This window comes from Meles meles, chromosome 2 (assembly GCF_922984935.1).
Source record: "Meles meles chromosome 2, mMelMel3.1 paternal haplotype, whole genome shotgun sequence".
Taxonomy (NCBI): domain Eukaryota; kingdom Metazoa; phylum Chordata; class Mammalia; order Carnivora; family Mustelidae; genus Meles; species Meles meles.
The window spans coordinates 42,125,271-42,140,872 of NC_060067.1; positions in this window are offsets into that span (position 1 = coordinate 42,125,271).

Consider the following 15,602-nt stretch of genomic DNA (forward strand, 5'->3'; position numbering starts at 1 on the left):
TCCATTTATCTGTTTTCTGTTCTTTCATTGATCTATGTGTCAGTTTTTTACCAGTACCATAGTGTCTTAATGGTAACAGGTTTTTTAATATAACTTGAAGTCCGGAATTGTGATGCCTCCAGCTTTGCTTTTCTTTTTCAAGATTGCTTTCGTTATTTGGAGGTCCTAAGACAGTATGGAATTTCTTCAAAAAGTTAAAAATAGAACTATCCTATGACCCAACAATTGCACTAGCAGGAATTTACCCAAAGGATGAAAAAATACTGATTTGAGGAGGCTTTCACTCCAATGTTTATAACAACATTATTAACAATAGCCAAATTATGGGAAGAACCCAAATGTCCATCAACTGATAAGTGGATAAAGAAGAGATGATATATAGATAGATAGGTAGATAGATAGATAGATAGATAGATAGATAGATGATATACCATGGAGTATTACTCAACTATCAAAAAAATGAAATCTTGCCTTTTGTAATGACATGGATGGAGCTCGAGTATATCATGCTAAGTGAAAAAAGTCAGAGAAAGACAAATACCATACAATTTCACTCATATGTAGAATATAAGACACAAAACAGATAAATGTAGAGGAGTGGAAAAGAGAGAGAGAGATGGAAGCAAAAAATAAGAAACTCTTAACTATAGAGAACAAACTGAAGGTTGTTGGAGGAGATGGGCAGGGGCTAGGCTAAATGGATGATGGATATTAAGGCAATTGTGATGAGCATTGGGTTTATATGTAAGTGACAAATTACTAAATTCTACTCCTGAAACCAATATTATCCTATATATTAACTAACTAGAATTTAAATAAAATCTTGAAGCAAAAGAATAAAGAAGGGCACTTGTGATAAGTACTGGGTGTTGTATGGAAGTGTTGCATCACTATATCATATACCTGAAACTAATATTACACTGTATGTTAACTAACTGGATTTTAATAAAAACTGACCAATATCTATTCACTTCCCCCACTCCTTAGTCTCTGGCAGTTATTCTCTTTCTATGAGCTTGACTTTTTAGTTTAATTTAATTTAATTTAATTTTATATTCCACACATAAGTGATATCATGCACTATTTGTTCTTCTGTCTGGCTTTTTCGTAATGCCTTAGAACAATGCCTTCCAGGTTCATCCATGTTGTTATAAATGCCAGGATTGCCTTGTTTTTCTTATGGCTGACTAATATCCCAGTATGTGAGATAGCTCTCTACAGATACATAGATATATAGAGATCATATGTTTTTGGCCATTCATCCACTGATGAATAATTAGTTTTTTTGGTTTGTTTGTTTGTTTCTCTAACAGGTGTGAAAAGATGCCTCCCTGTGGCTTAGATTTGCATTTCTTTGATGACTAATGATGTTGAACTAATTTTCATGTACCTTTTATGTGGTTTTTTTAATCTCTTCCTTGGAAAAAATATGTATTCTGGTTCTTTCTCCATTTCTAGGTCAGATTATTTAATTTTTTGCTTCTTGGTTGTATGACATTCTTATATATTTTAAAGTCAACTTTTTTTAAGATATCTGATTTACAAATAGTTTTTCCCATTCCATGAGTTATCTTTTCATTTTGTTAATTGTTTCCTTTGCTGTGCAGAAGGTTTTTAGTTTGATGAGTACAATGTAGTCCCACTTATATATTTTTACTTTTGATGTTATATCCAAAAGAAATCATTGTCATGATCAATGTCAAAGAGCTTTTCCTCTATGCTTTCTCCTAGTAGTTTTATAGTTTCAGATCTTACATTTAAGTATTAATTTCAATTTACATTAATATTTGTGATTGGTTTAATATAGAGTTCCAGTTTCACTATTTTGCATGTAGCTATTCAGTTTTCCAACACTATTTATGGAAGGTATATCCTTTCCCCATTGTGTGTTCTTGTCACCTGTATCAGAGATCAGTTGACTATAGATGTTTTGGTTTATTTCTGGAATTTCTGTTCTGTTCAATTGGTTTCTGTGTCTATTTTTATGCCAGTACTATACCATTTTTAATTACTCTAGCTTTTAATATAGTTTGGATTAAAAAAGCATGATTCCTCCAGGTTGTTTCTTTCCTAAGATTGCTTTGACTATTTCAGATATCTTGCAGCTGTGGTCTATTGTAAAGCCTCTGTCCTATATCACCTGTTATCATGCTTCTCAACATTTTACCTACTATTTGGACATATCTTCTGCTTCTGACTTATGAATTATTCAGCAATATTGAGTGTGTTCTTAGTTGTATGATCAACTTATTCTAACTTGCTCAGCAGGTCACCTATATAGCCTCTGTGAAATAGGATAAAATGTAATTATTTTCTTCCTCTGAGACATTCTTTTTTTTTTCTATTTTGTGCTTTTCACCATTCAAAAATGATTCTTACACTCTCTATCTTCTTTCTTCTTAGAGTTTTTTTCCCCCCGCAGTATCTATCTGTGTTCTATTATTAGCATTTTTGCCCAAATTGCCACACTGAGCAGAATCATTAGTTGGCTGCTGCATCTCTATTTAGAGGTACATGAAGTACATTCCAATGTAAAAAACAAACAACAGCAACAACAAAAAACCAACCAACCAACCAAACAAAAAACTTACAGCATCATGCCCTTACAAAACATAAATTATCTACCAAAACCCTCTAATATAATACCTTGACTCAATTAACTGTAATTCCTCAAAATATGTGGAGTAATGTGCTTGGAAAATCCACAAAGAGATAGCAATTCAAACTGAGTCATGACACTACTGTAAAGTATGTTTTATCATAAGGCTTGCCCTCACAAAATTTCTACAGAAGTTTTAAGAAGACATTGTAGAAGTACTTAACAAAATGTTTTCCAAATTTTAGTATTTGAATAAGTTGTCTAGAGCTCAAGACATATACTATAAAAATTACCTCAGAGAGGGTTGTTTAAATTCTGTTTTCTAACAAATTATTTTAACTTCCACAAAATTTTCACTATTGTCATGAACCACACATCTTTTTCTGAATTTGATTTCTGAACTTTCTTAGACTTTCAAAGTCTCAGGAGAATACATAATTAAGTAAAAATTAAATCTGTATTTCTATACCCAAAGTGGGTTAATTAGTTTCGTAGATAAAACAAGCTTCAACAGCAATAATTCCTGGCTGGATATATTAAAAAACAAATTTTGATGGAAAATGACATTTGTAGCAACAGTTGACTCTGTAAATGGCAGTTGATAATGAGATGAAGGGTTTGCTTTTAAATCAGGTGTTTGTAAACAAGGGACTAGCTATATTAAGAATTCGGATAATCAACATGGGATAGAAAATATCAATAGTCTATTTGACACAGAATAATTGTTTCTAGGCTGGTAATTTTATTTTGATAAAATTGTCTTAATACACTACTGGCTCACTACAGTAAACTATACCTAGTAATGATATCACTGTATTTCAATGAGGTAAGAATATTTCTATCTTTCCAAAATTAAATCAATTTTGTCATCAAATATCCACAGAGACTCTGGTGCTTATGAATTTTAGAAAGTTGTAATTGATTTTAAAACTTCTAACACATCTAAATCCTATCAAATATGGAGGATTTTTTTTTTCTTAACATTTTTTTTTGGTCCACCTAGTCTAACATTTTTTTAATTTGCAATAGTTCAGCAAATATAACATCACACTTAGAAGAGAAAGGACATTCTTGATCATGAAGAGGAGTAATTGTTTAAAAATATGAAAGACCTTAGGTGAGATCTTAGAGAAATAATCCATAGAAGCTAGCCAAATTACTGATTCCATCAAATAATAATAAAATTAGAACTTTAAAAGGCAATTATTTTTTTTATAACAGAAGCTCCCCCCATACACATCTAGTCCTCAGTAGACACCCTATTTTACTCATTAACTTCATCTGTTTGTCCTGATTTTGAAGAATTGGGACATGGCTATATTTCACCATGTCCAAAGGAAAAAAGGTTCAGAATCCCCAAATAATTTAATCTTATTATTGCAATGCCAAAAACCACAACTCCAGCTTTTCTACAACAGAGTCTGTTTGGTGCCAAATTATACCCTTTATTGCTTTCAAACTTCTGGGTTTAAACTCTTATCTGACCCCTTTCTCTTGAATTTTGTTGGATTACAGATAAAAGATAATGATTTTGGGGAAAACATTTGACTAGAGCTTAGACTTCCAGAAGACTGAGTTACTTACTTCTTTCCTTCTTTTCTGAAGACTCATACTGTGGTTTTGACGCTCTAGATTTTGTTATGCTGAATATACAAAGATAAAAAGAAGATAGTATAATATAATAAATGTTTCCCCTTAATGCTTAAGACATTTAAATTTTTTTTAAAATATTTTATTTATTTATTTGACAGACAGAGATCACAAGTAGGCAGAGAGGCAGGCAGAGAGAGAGAGAAGAGGAAGCAGGTTCCCTGCAGAGCAGGCAGCCCTATGTGTGGCTTGATCCCAGGACCCTGGGATCATGACCTGAGCCGAAGGCAGAGAGGCTTTAACTCACTGAGCCACCCAGGCACCCCAAGGCATTTTAATTCTAAAGCACTGCTCTATGTGTACTTTTTGTGTGCTGTATGCTGGTCCAGATTACCTGTCCAAAGTTCAGGAACATGGGTTGCCTAGGTGGCTCAGACAGTTGAGCTTTTGACTCTTGGTTTTGGCTCAGATCATGATCTCATGCATCTTGGAATGGAGCCCTGCACTGGGGCTCACCACTCAGTGAGAAGCTACCTGAGGATTCTCTCCCTCTGCTCCTCCCCTCAAATAAATAAATAAATCTTAAAACAAAATAAAATTCAGAAGTCTGCAATGAAAGCAGAAGAAATTCTCATTCACTAAATCAGCTATATTGAGAAAAGAAAATGACTTCTGACAAGGTAATCAATCAAAGAAAATAAACTTGTCTTTCTCCATTTATAATTCCTGTAATTACTTTATTTGTCCCACACAATGTTCCATCCTATAGCACCGTAACCTACTTCTGTTTTCATGAAGATTGATTGATTGATTGATTGATCTACCTGACCACAGGTTGAAGTGTGAGTGGGTGTTGTTTATGTGGGTCAAAATTCATATACACAACTCCTAACATATAATATTTTATGCAAGTAAAGAAGAATAGTGAAGATCATTGGCAAACCATCTCTTTATTTCAAGAACGTTATTTTTAACAGTATATTACTATTCTCTCAATATTAGTTCAATCACTTCAAAAGTGTGGTTGTGGAAAAAAATATGAATTGAAAGACAACTTCATAAGGTCTGATAGATACTAAGTTCTCTGAATCTCAGTTTCTTAGATCTGGTTCAAAGTATTGCTATGAGGAGTAAATAAAATGAAATATGAATTTTCAGTCTCTTCCAAGGTATGGAACTATGTTTTTTATCTGTGGATAAGACAAAATTTTTTGAAGGATTTTGTAAGGGAGACAAATTCTACCAGTTTAGAACCTAGTACATTTCATGTCCAATTTCAGAGGTCATATATATCTGTATATCTGTACTGTGACTTGTTCTGTAGGCATTTGATAATATGTGCACAATTCTTAAAAGAAAAAAGGATGTGCCTGCAATGCATACTACTAATACTATCTGTAAAGTCTTTGCAACTTGCAGTACCAACTTCCCACCCCATATCTTATCCCATTCAGAGACAGAATTCCTCACTACTTGTTATCAACAATGCAGTCATTAACAGTGATATTTCTGCTGGCATTCAAGGTTCTAGCTTCTATTAAATGACTCATATATGAAATGTTTGGGTCTAGATCTAATGATTGGAAGCAGGAATTGAGGAAAAGTAGAACTTCTCCAGATGTGGCTGGGAGATTTGAAAGATATATCTCTATGGGTCCTGAGTTGGTAAAATGAGGTTAAAAATTAAGAGATAGCTATGAATGAATCTCCTTTTAAAGAACATACTTTTGTGCTTTGTTTGTGTTGTTGTTACTGGGAGAAGCTGGGAAATATTTGACAATGCTTTCTCCATTTACCTAATATAATCCTCTGTTTACATTATTTCAATTTCTTCCTTGAAATATTCTGGCTGGGGAGAGTATTAGAGTACAGTAGTATATGAACAGGAGAGTGTATTCAACACCTTATGGTTTTGTTATTGTCTGTGCAGAGGAAACCAACCTGTTTCAAGACATAAGGCCTAGAGTTCCAAATGGTAACCAGAGTCATAATGAACACAATGAGTGTTTTTCATACACTACTGCTTTCAACCTTTATAAAAACACCACAACATTGATAATTTCATCTCTACTCTGCAGCTGTAAAACAGATACAGAGAAGTCAATTACCTTACCAATAACTAGTAAGTAGAATATCCAGGTTTTTGACTCCAAACTTCATACTTTTAACCAGTACTCTGTATTACGGAGGAATACACTAAAATATGCCAGAACGAACATACAATTAGGAGGTGCAGCTCCTAGGGGGATAGTCAAGAAAAAAAATCTAGAAACATTAAGAAAGCTGTGTCATGCTTTACAAATAAGTTCACATCATTTAATTTTCAGTAATCTAGGCATTTTGGTTGCTTAATTAAACAGGAGTTCTCAAAGCCTTTTCTTTCTTGACTAAGCTTATTAAGTACCATCCAAATAATGGTGTTTTCCTTCAGAGCCAAATTTATATTTCTGTTTTGAGAATACTGATACTCAATCACAGAATTTATGCCTTTCTCTTCATTACTTTTCATATGCCTTTATGACCTTTAAGATTTGAATGTCTAGGTTTCTATAAATTTAATTGCACCTACCTTTTGTTATTATTTTTCCTTTCAAATGTTCGAAAGTCAGTTTTGAAATTATCATTTATAATTGAGATTATTCCTTAGGACATATACAATTTTACCAATACAAAATCTTTAAAAGAAGTTTTATATTGATTGATGCAGATATTTACTAATTTTTGAGTGTATGAATATCAGGCACAGTGTGATATGCTGGAGAAGAATAAGAAAAGTTCATATTTTCAAGAATTGCCAAAGAATAAGAAACAAATAATTAAGGCAACAATTACAATAGGTTGTGTTAATGCTCAGACAGAGACATTCACAGGATGCTTTTTGTGTTGTCACAAATGTATTGAGTACACCTTTCCTTGTTTATTGGATGTTATAAATCATTTAATTAATCAAGTCCTTTTTTAGTTTTAAAACTAATACCAAACTATGGAAAGAACCTAGATGTCCATCAACAGATGAATGGATAAAGAAGATGTGGTATATATACACAATGGAATACCATGCAGCCATCAAAAGAAATGAAATCTTGCCATTTGCGAAGACGTGGATGGAACTAGAGGGTATAATGCTTAGTGAAATAAGTCAATCGGAGAAAGACAACTATCATATGATCTCCCTGATATGAGGACGTGGAGATGTAACATGGGGGGTTAGGGGGATAGGAGAAGAATAAATGAAACAAGATGGGATTGGGAGGGAGACAAACCATAAATGACTCTTAATCTCACAAAACAAACTGGGGGTTGCTGGGAGGAGGTGGGGTTGGGAGAGGGGGAGGGGGTTATGGACATTGGGGAGGGTATGTGCTATCATGAGTGCTGTGAAGTGTGTAAACCTGGTGATTCACAGACCTGTACCCCTGGGGATAAAAATACATTATATGTTTATTAAAAAAAAAAAATTGGAAGGGGAGGCTAACCATAAGAGACCATGGACTCTGAAAAACAACCTGAGGGTTTTGAAGGGTCAGGGGTGGGAGGTTGGGGGAACAGGTGGTGGGTAATAGGGAGGGCACGTTTTGCATGGAGCACTGGGTGTTGTGCAGAAACAATGAATACTGTTACACTGAAAAAATAAATAAATTAAAAAAACAAACAAACTAATACCACACAGGCTTGTTTCAGCCATTCTTGGATCATACTTTCCGAGTTTTGTTTTACATTCTATATTCAGATACCATTGGGAAATGCTGGAAATGCTATGGAATGCAATATTTTATTATTTATAGGGATGCAACTGAGTGTTGTTTACTTCAAGGAAAATATTAAATCACTTCTCTACTACTTTTAACTGTGTAATTGGGTAAGCAAAAATTATTTTATTCCTCATTTATAAAGTAGAAATTTTATAACTAAATTAACAAGTGATATAATATCTGCAATATGGTTAGCATGATGATTTGTACATAGTAAGGAGAATTAATTTTAGTTTTTATTGTTATTAATTTCTCTATGTTGTTTCCTACAAACAACACTAAGAAAAGTTTTTTAGACTTAAGCTTCAGAAAAAAATAAAGTGTTTTCTTATAAAAAATAACTTAGAATATTGAGAGTTATCATTGACTACAATTTTCATTTAATTTTGTGCCTAAACCATGTATGAGCTCCACTCTTTTTTTAAAGATTTTATTTATTTATTTGACAAACAGAGATCACAAGTAGGCAGAGAGGCCAAGAGAGAGGAGGAAGCAGGCTCCCCACTGAGCACAGAGCCCCATGCGGGGCTCAATCCCAGGACCCTGAGATCATGACCTGAGCCGAAGGCAGAGGCTTTACCTACTGAGCCACCCAGGCACCCCTTGAACTCCACTTTTATAACTTAGAAGGATATGCTCTGCATATCTTTCTAAGTTTTTCTTTGGTCCTGACCTACACATTTGATCACAATTTTTATCTGTTGCATTTCATTATTTTATTGTATGCATGCTTACAAACTGATCAATCCTTTGTAGAATTAGAAAGGTATAGATAAATGAACATATATATTTATTATAACATTGCTCTGGAAGAACTGAACATTTCAGAAACAGGATTCAAACAAATTTCTATTATGTTATCTAATTAATATTCTTGATATAAGGGGTAGATCCAATGAAAGCTGAACTTTCATTCTTCTGAAATTAGTGAATCATCAACACCCTTAACCTCCCCAACAAATTCAAATTGATGTAAGAAAATAAGTAGTTAGATAAATATGTGCACAGCATTTCATTTTAAAGTATAGCAGATAATTTTCTCTTATAGAGAGATGAAATTTTGTTTTCTTAAAAAAACACAAAGATTTGTAGCTGCTATTATGAGAGAAAATCCATAATATAAAGAAATTATTTTGCCTCACTTCCTCTTTTGAACTGTCTTGCATATTCATGTTGTAATCATACTCTTAAAATAGTGGTTTTATTATTTTAACATCTTCCTCAGAAATATACAGAGGCTTTTAAAATTCTCAAGCAAATACAAAGTAAACATGTCTACCAAATATGATTTCTACTATGGATGAAGATTTAGTTTTATATTAACTGTTGAAAATATGCCCTCCATTTAAATCATAAAAGTCTACTTGCCGTTGACTATACATCTCATACTGATTCCTGCTTCTGAGGCCTCTGGCAGCCATTCTGCTTTGTTTACACTCTTAGAACCTTTTGCTTCACTACAGAACAGAGTTTCAAAATACTTGTTTAAAAAGCTCACCAGCAACCTTTCCTGAAAAGTCTCACCCAACTCTAAAATTTCTTTCACTGAGCATTACTCAAAACTCTACCTTGTCATTTTAGAATACAGTGTTCTTTGTCTTACTATCAGTCTCCTGGGACATTTAAATTGGGGCCCTTGGGGCACTTGGGTGGCTCAGTAGGTTAAAGCCTCTGCCTTCACCTCAGGTCATGATCTCAGGGTCCTGGGATCAAGCCCCAGGTCAGGCTCTCTGCTCAGTGGGGAGCCTGCTTCCTCCTCTCTCTCTGCCTGCCTCTCTACTTGTGGTCTCTGTCTGTCAAATAAATAAATAAATAAATAAATAACTTTAATTTAAAAATAAAATAAATTGGGGCCCTCACAAGAAGGAAGCAATATTTATTGACTGCCTATTATTCACCAGTTACTACGCTAGGCAGTCTAAGGTATTATTACTGTTTCTATCTTAATGCCTCCCACAGGTAATGCATTTGGGTTACTTTGACTAATTATTATGTTAGGGTAGTTATCTCTATTGCTCTAATTAACAAATGGATACTTGAAAAAAATTCTCAGATATAAACACAATCCACTGACCTTCTCTGCTAGATGCTGATATAGATGTCATGTATGTGCTCTGCATATAAGTTCTTTATCTTCCCCTAACACAGACAGATCACCTTTCAATGGTACCTTAACAATCTTGTAATCAACATAATTTTGGTCCATAAATTGGTCTAAGTGTCTAAAATCAATTTTTTTCATAATTCATTAAGTTTGTTGATTTTAAAAGGTCTCTAACTTCATTAAATGGTCTATGGTGTGGGAGATTAGTGATAGCATTTATATCCCTTAAAAAACAACAACAAAAAAGTATTATTAATTTAAATTTTTCTCAAATATTATTTAGAGCATGGGTTAAAGAGGTGCTACAAATTAAGGGTCTCTTGATGACTGTACAGTATAACTTTAATTCCAGGAAGGCTAGGATTACATAAGTGGATCTACTTGATAGTCAAAATCGAGGTATTGGAGCAGTATGTCCGTTAACTTGACCTTAAAGAATTATTTTCATTTTTCTGTATTGCATACCCAATCAAAGGTAACTACAAGATACAGCTTCATTAAAACTGGTGCTTTATTTTTTACACTTGCTCTCAAGAACATTGTGTACCAACATTGCTTGCAAAGCCCTACTTGGGAATTAGTTTTTAGATAGTTGTAGGATTGTTTTAGAACAGGTAATAAAACATGTAACTAATCATATTTTTATTTCTTGATTGCTAAAATCTTCAAAATCCATATATATCTATTGACCTTTTTATGCTGTTTTAATCCAAGATATGCTATATTTACATTTATTTTAGCTGTAGTTTCTATGTACATTTTTATAATTTTACTCTATTTCAAATGAATTTCTTCAATAATAAGCTGTATAACACGTTGAATATCATTAAAAATAATAATAAAGTCTCTGTGTTATTTGGCTTTATGTACATTTTATGTGTCCTGGGGAAAAAAATAAATGAGAACAACATTGCAGTTCTTTTTTTTTTTTTACAACATTGCAGTTCTATGCCAATATTTATTAGTAACATTAATGACAGGATACTTAACATTACCTCGACTCCCTTATTGTCAGATGATTAAGTTAGCACTGACCTTTTACTCAAGGCCCAAGTATTAACTCATGTTAAACCATTACTAACAATCATTAAAAATTTTAAAAATATAACTGACAGGAGTGCCTGGGTGGCTCTGTGGGTTAAGCCTCTGCTTTCAGCTCCTTTCATGATCTCAGGGTCCTGGGATGGAGCCCTGCCTCAGGCTCTCTGCTCAGCAGGGAGCCTGCTTCTCCTCCCACCCTGCCTGCCTCTCTGCCTACTTGTGATCTCTCTCTCTGTCAAATAAATAAATAAAATTTAAAAAATATATGTAACTGACAATATGAACACTGAAAGAAATTTAATTTTGCTGTAACTTTCTGTGAAATACTGAAATTTGCATGTGGATTTTTAAAATACTTTGATACACTATAATCAACTCCAAGTTTCAAGATATTAGAATTTCTCCTGATAATGCTGTTCATATTTAGGGATTGCTGTTAAAAGTCTCACCATTTGGTTGTCATACCAAAGCAAGATTATCAGAAAAATGAGGATAATGTGTCCATCACAATGTAACAGATTACTCCAATATTTAACAGCATAATACAATAAATGTTTATTATCTAACAGCTTCTATGGGTCAGAATGGACTTAATGAAGTGCTCCTGGCTCATGGTTTCTCATGAGACTGAAATCAAGATATTGCAAAACATGGCTAGGGATTCAGGGCTTGACTAAGGCTAAAGCTTTGTTTCCATGACAGATCCTTTACTTGGGCTTGGTCACTTGAAATTCTCCATAGAGTTGCTTCAAGGTCCTCATGGCATGGCAAATAGCTTTTCCCTAACTGAATGGTGACAGGTGGAGACAGACACAGAGACATAGAAAGGAGTCAAATTCTATTGGTCACAGGAACCAACACTGTAGTAACATGAAAGGGGATATACAAAGGCATGAATTACAGAAGGCAAGATTTATTGGGGAGTACCTTGGAGGCTGGCAAGAAAGAAAATGGATTTTTGATTTTCCTTATGTGTCATACATGATTGTTCATAATCTATAGATTCTGTAGGATATTTAAAAATGCAAGTGGATTGAATGGTTAAAATTAGTAACACAAGAAACAACAGGTGTTGGTGAGGATGTGGAAAAAGAGGAAATCTCTATTGCTCTTGGGAATGCAAACTAATAAAGTCACTCTGGAAAACAGTATGAAGTTTCCTCAAAAATTTAGAATTACCCTATGAGCCAGCAATTGTTCTACTAGGTATTTAAGCAAAGAATAAAAAATGTCAATTTGAAGGATACACAAACCCCAGTGTTTATAGCAGCATTGTGCAAAATATCTGTATTACAGAAATGTCCATTGAATGATGAATGGATAAAGAAGAGATGAGATATCGATATATCTATTTGTATCTATATATCTATATCTGTATATGTGTGTATATCATGGAATATTACTCAGCCTTGAAAAAGAATGGAATCTTGCCATTTACAATGACACAGAGCTAGAGTGTATTATGCTAAGTGAAGTCAGTCAGAGAAAGACAAATACTATTTGATTTTACTCATTTGTAGAATTTAAAAAACAAAACAAATGATCACAGGGGAAAAAAGAGAGAGGGAAACTAAAAAACAGATTCTTAATTATAGAGAACAAATTAATGATAACTGGGGGGGAGGTGAATGGGGGATGGGTGAAATAGGGGATAGAGATTAAGATTGTACTTGTGATGAGCACCAGGTGTTGTACAAATGTGTCGTATCACTATTGTATACCTGAAACTAATATTACACTGTATATTAACTAACTGGAATTAATTTTTTAAGGATTTTGTTTACTTATTTGAGAGAAAGAGAGCACAGAGGGAAAGTGAGAGGGACAAGCAGACTCCCCACCAAGTAGATAGCCCAATGCGGGGCTCAATCCGAGGACCCTGAGATCATGACCCCACCCAAAGTCAGAGGCTTAACTGACTAAGTCACCCAGAAGACCTTTGATGATTCATTTTCAATGAAGATAGTTCTAGGGAGGTACTAACAAAGACTTGAAAGAGCATTGACTTTGGAATCAGAGAAACTGGATTTGTATCTTGATTTTGTTATATATCAGTTTTCTCCCCAGGGTAGGTTATTGAATATCCCAACTTCACTTTCTCTCTTTTTTTAAAAAATATTTGATCAACTTTACTTTGTGGGTATGTAAAATTGTTCTTTGGCATATATAAAATTGATTACAAATCTTTTAAATAGTAGGCACTTTAGCAAATTTGCTTCATTTCCTTTTTCATCTTTCATGATCATCATTTTAGATACCTGATATATTATGCTCTCAGCTTGCATATTCATCTTTTAAAAATTTGGGTATCATCGGGGCGCCTGGGTGGCTCAGTGAGTTAAAGCCTCTGCCTTCAGCTCAGGTCATGATCTTAGGGTCCTGGGATTGAGACCCACATCGGGTTCTCTCCTCGGTGGGGAGCCTGCTTCCCCCTCTCTCTCTGCTTGCCTCTCTGCCTACTTGTGATCTCTCTCTCTGTCAGATAAATAAATAAAATCTTTAAAAAAAAATTGGGGTATCATCAATCCCATGCAGAGATTTGGGCTGTGGTCCTAATAACATCTTTGCCTCACCGGAAATGTTTTGGAAACACTGACTCCACATTAAGGAAGGGTACCAATAACCTCTCATATTCTTCTAGGATCACAAAGAAGAAATTATTCCAGATAAAAAGTCAAGCTGTATATTTCCATTACAATTTTCAAAAAGCCAGTGCAAATTGAGACCAAGAATTGAGTCAGAATTTAGATCTATAAATGTAAATTTCTCTTTTCTACTTGCACATTTAGAATTACAGAAATATCTCACTTCAAAGATTTAGCTTTCAGGGTCTGGAGAGATTTTGTTCTGTCAAAATTCCCTCTTCTCCCTGTATTTTCAATTTTTTTTTCTCTTTATCGATGCTTACATTCCATTAGATCAAAATATATCCAAATGTTCACCATTGAAAATAAACAAACAGCTCTCTCCTGATTTATGATCCCCTGTCAATCTTGCTCTATCTCTCTCATTGTTTTCTTAGTACAGTTTAATGAATAATTGGTCTACATTCAATATCTCAATTTTGTTTCCATGTGCTTTTGTCTTTTCATCTCACAAAATTACAGCTGCCTCAATATTTACAGACACCTTTTAGTCATAAAGTCCAAAGAAAAAATTCTTCATATATTAAGTATTTGACACTGTTTACCACTCTTTCCTACCACTCTTTCCTACGTACCTTCAATACTACCTTGTTTAGCTTGCAGGATGCATTTCCATTTCTTTTCCTGCTTTTCTAACTCCTGTTCTTCTATTGCACATAATATTTGTGTTTCTCTGGTTTCTGCCCTCAGTGCTTTTCTTTGTAACAACCTCAGCATGTTCTGGACTTCAATATCCCCTATACTCTCATGATTAACACTATGGATATTCCCAAAACCAGAACACTCTTTTGAGCTCGAACTCCATGTACCTAATGTTCTAAAGGATGATTCAATCTGTGTGTGAAATACGGATCTCAGGTTCATAATCATACAAATTTAAATCACCCTTTCCTCAGATCAGTGGATTTCCTCCATTTGGAAAATTGTTTATATATGTAAGTAGTCTCCATAGCCAGAAGCCAAAATTTGATATGTTTATTTATTCCATATCCCTTATCTATTTATTCATGTATTTAGTTTTCCAGAGTGTATTTATTGGCCACCTGATTTATGCTAGCTAATGTTTTAGGTGCTGAGGATAAACAAGGTAAACAATAACTTTTCTCTCAAATGCTTATGATCTCTGGGAAGGTGACAGACAATGAAAAAGTAATAAATAAAGAATATGGTTTTAGATAATGGAAAGTAACAAAGAATGTTAAGCATAGGGGGGAAAGGGAAATATTTATGATTATATTTAGTTGCATAAAACAGAAAACCCAAAATAATAGTGACTTAGTATTCAGATTTATTTCACTCTTATTGTAGGGAAACTCTCTTTGTAGGCAGTCCAGACCTTGTATAATGGTATCATTTTCTTTAGGTACCTCTGAGTCACTTTCCTCTACAAGCCTTATATACTGCTTCTTTATAGACTGAATGTTTGTCTCTCCAAAATTCGTATGTTAAAACCCTACCGCTACATGTGATGGTACAATAGGTGGGGCCTTTGGGAGGTAATTTGGGTTAGAAGAGGTCATGAGGGTGGAGTCCTCATGACAGAATGTGTGGGGGGCCATGAGAGAGCATGCTTCTCATCTCTGCTCTCAGCCTTGTGAGGATACATGGTAGTCACAACCCAGAAGAGATTTCTCATAAGAACCAGCCAGCCTGGCATTCTGTCCGCAGACTTTCAGGCTCTAGAACAATAAAAATAAATTGTCATTGTTAATAAACCACCCAATCTGTGGTGGTTTGTTACAGCAGCCTGAGTTGACCCAGTGAGCTTCCAGCTCCTGGTCATTTCTGATTCATGAAGGCACCTTAAGTCATTGAGTCTAAACTAAGTTTCAGGCCAGCAGAAAACAGAAAGCATGGAAGAGGAAAAAAAA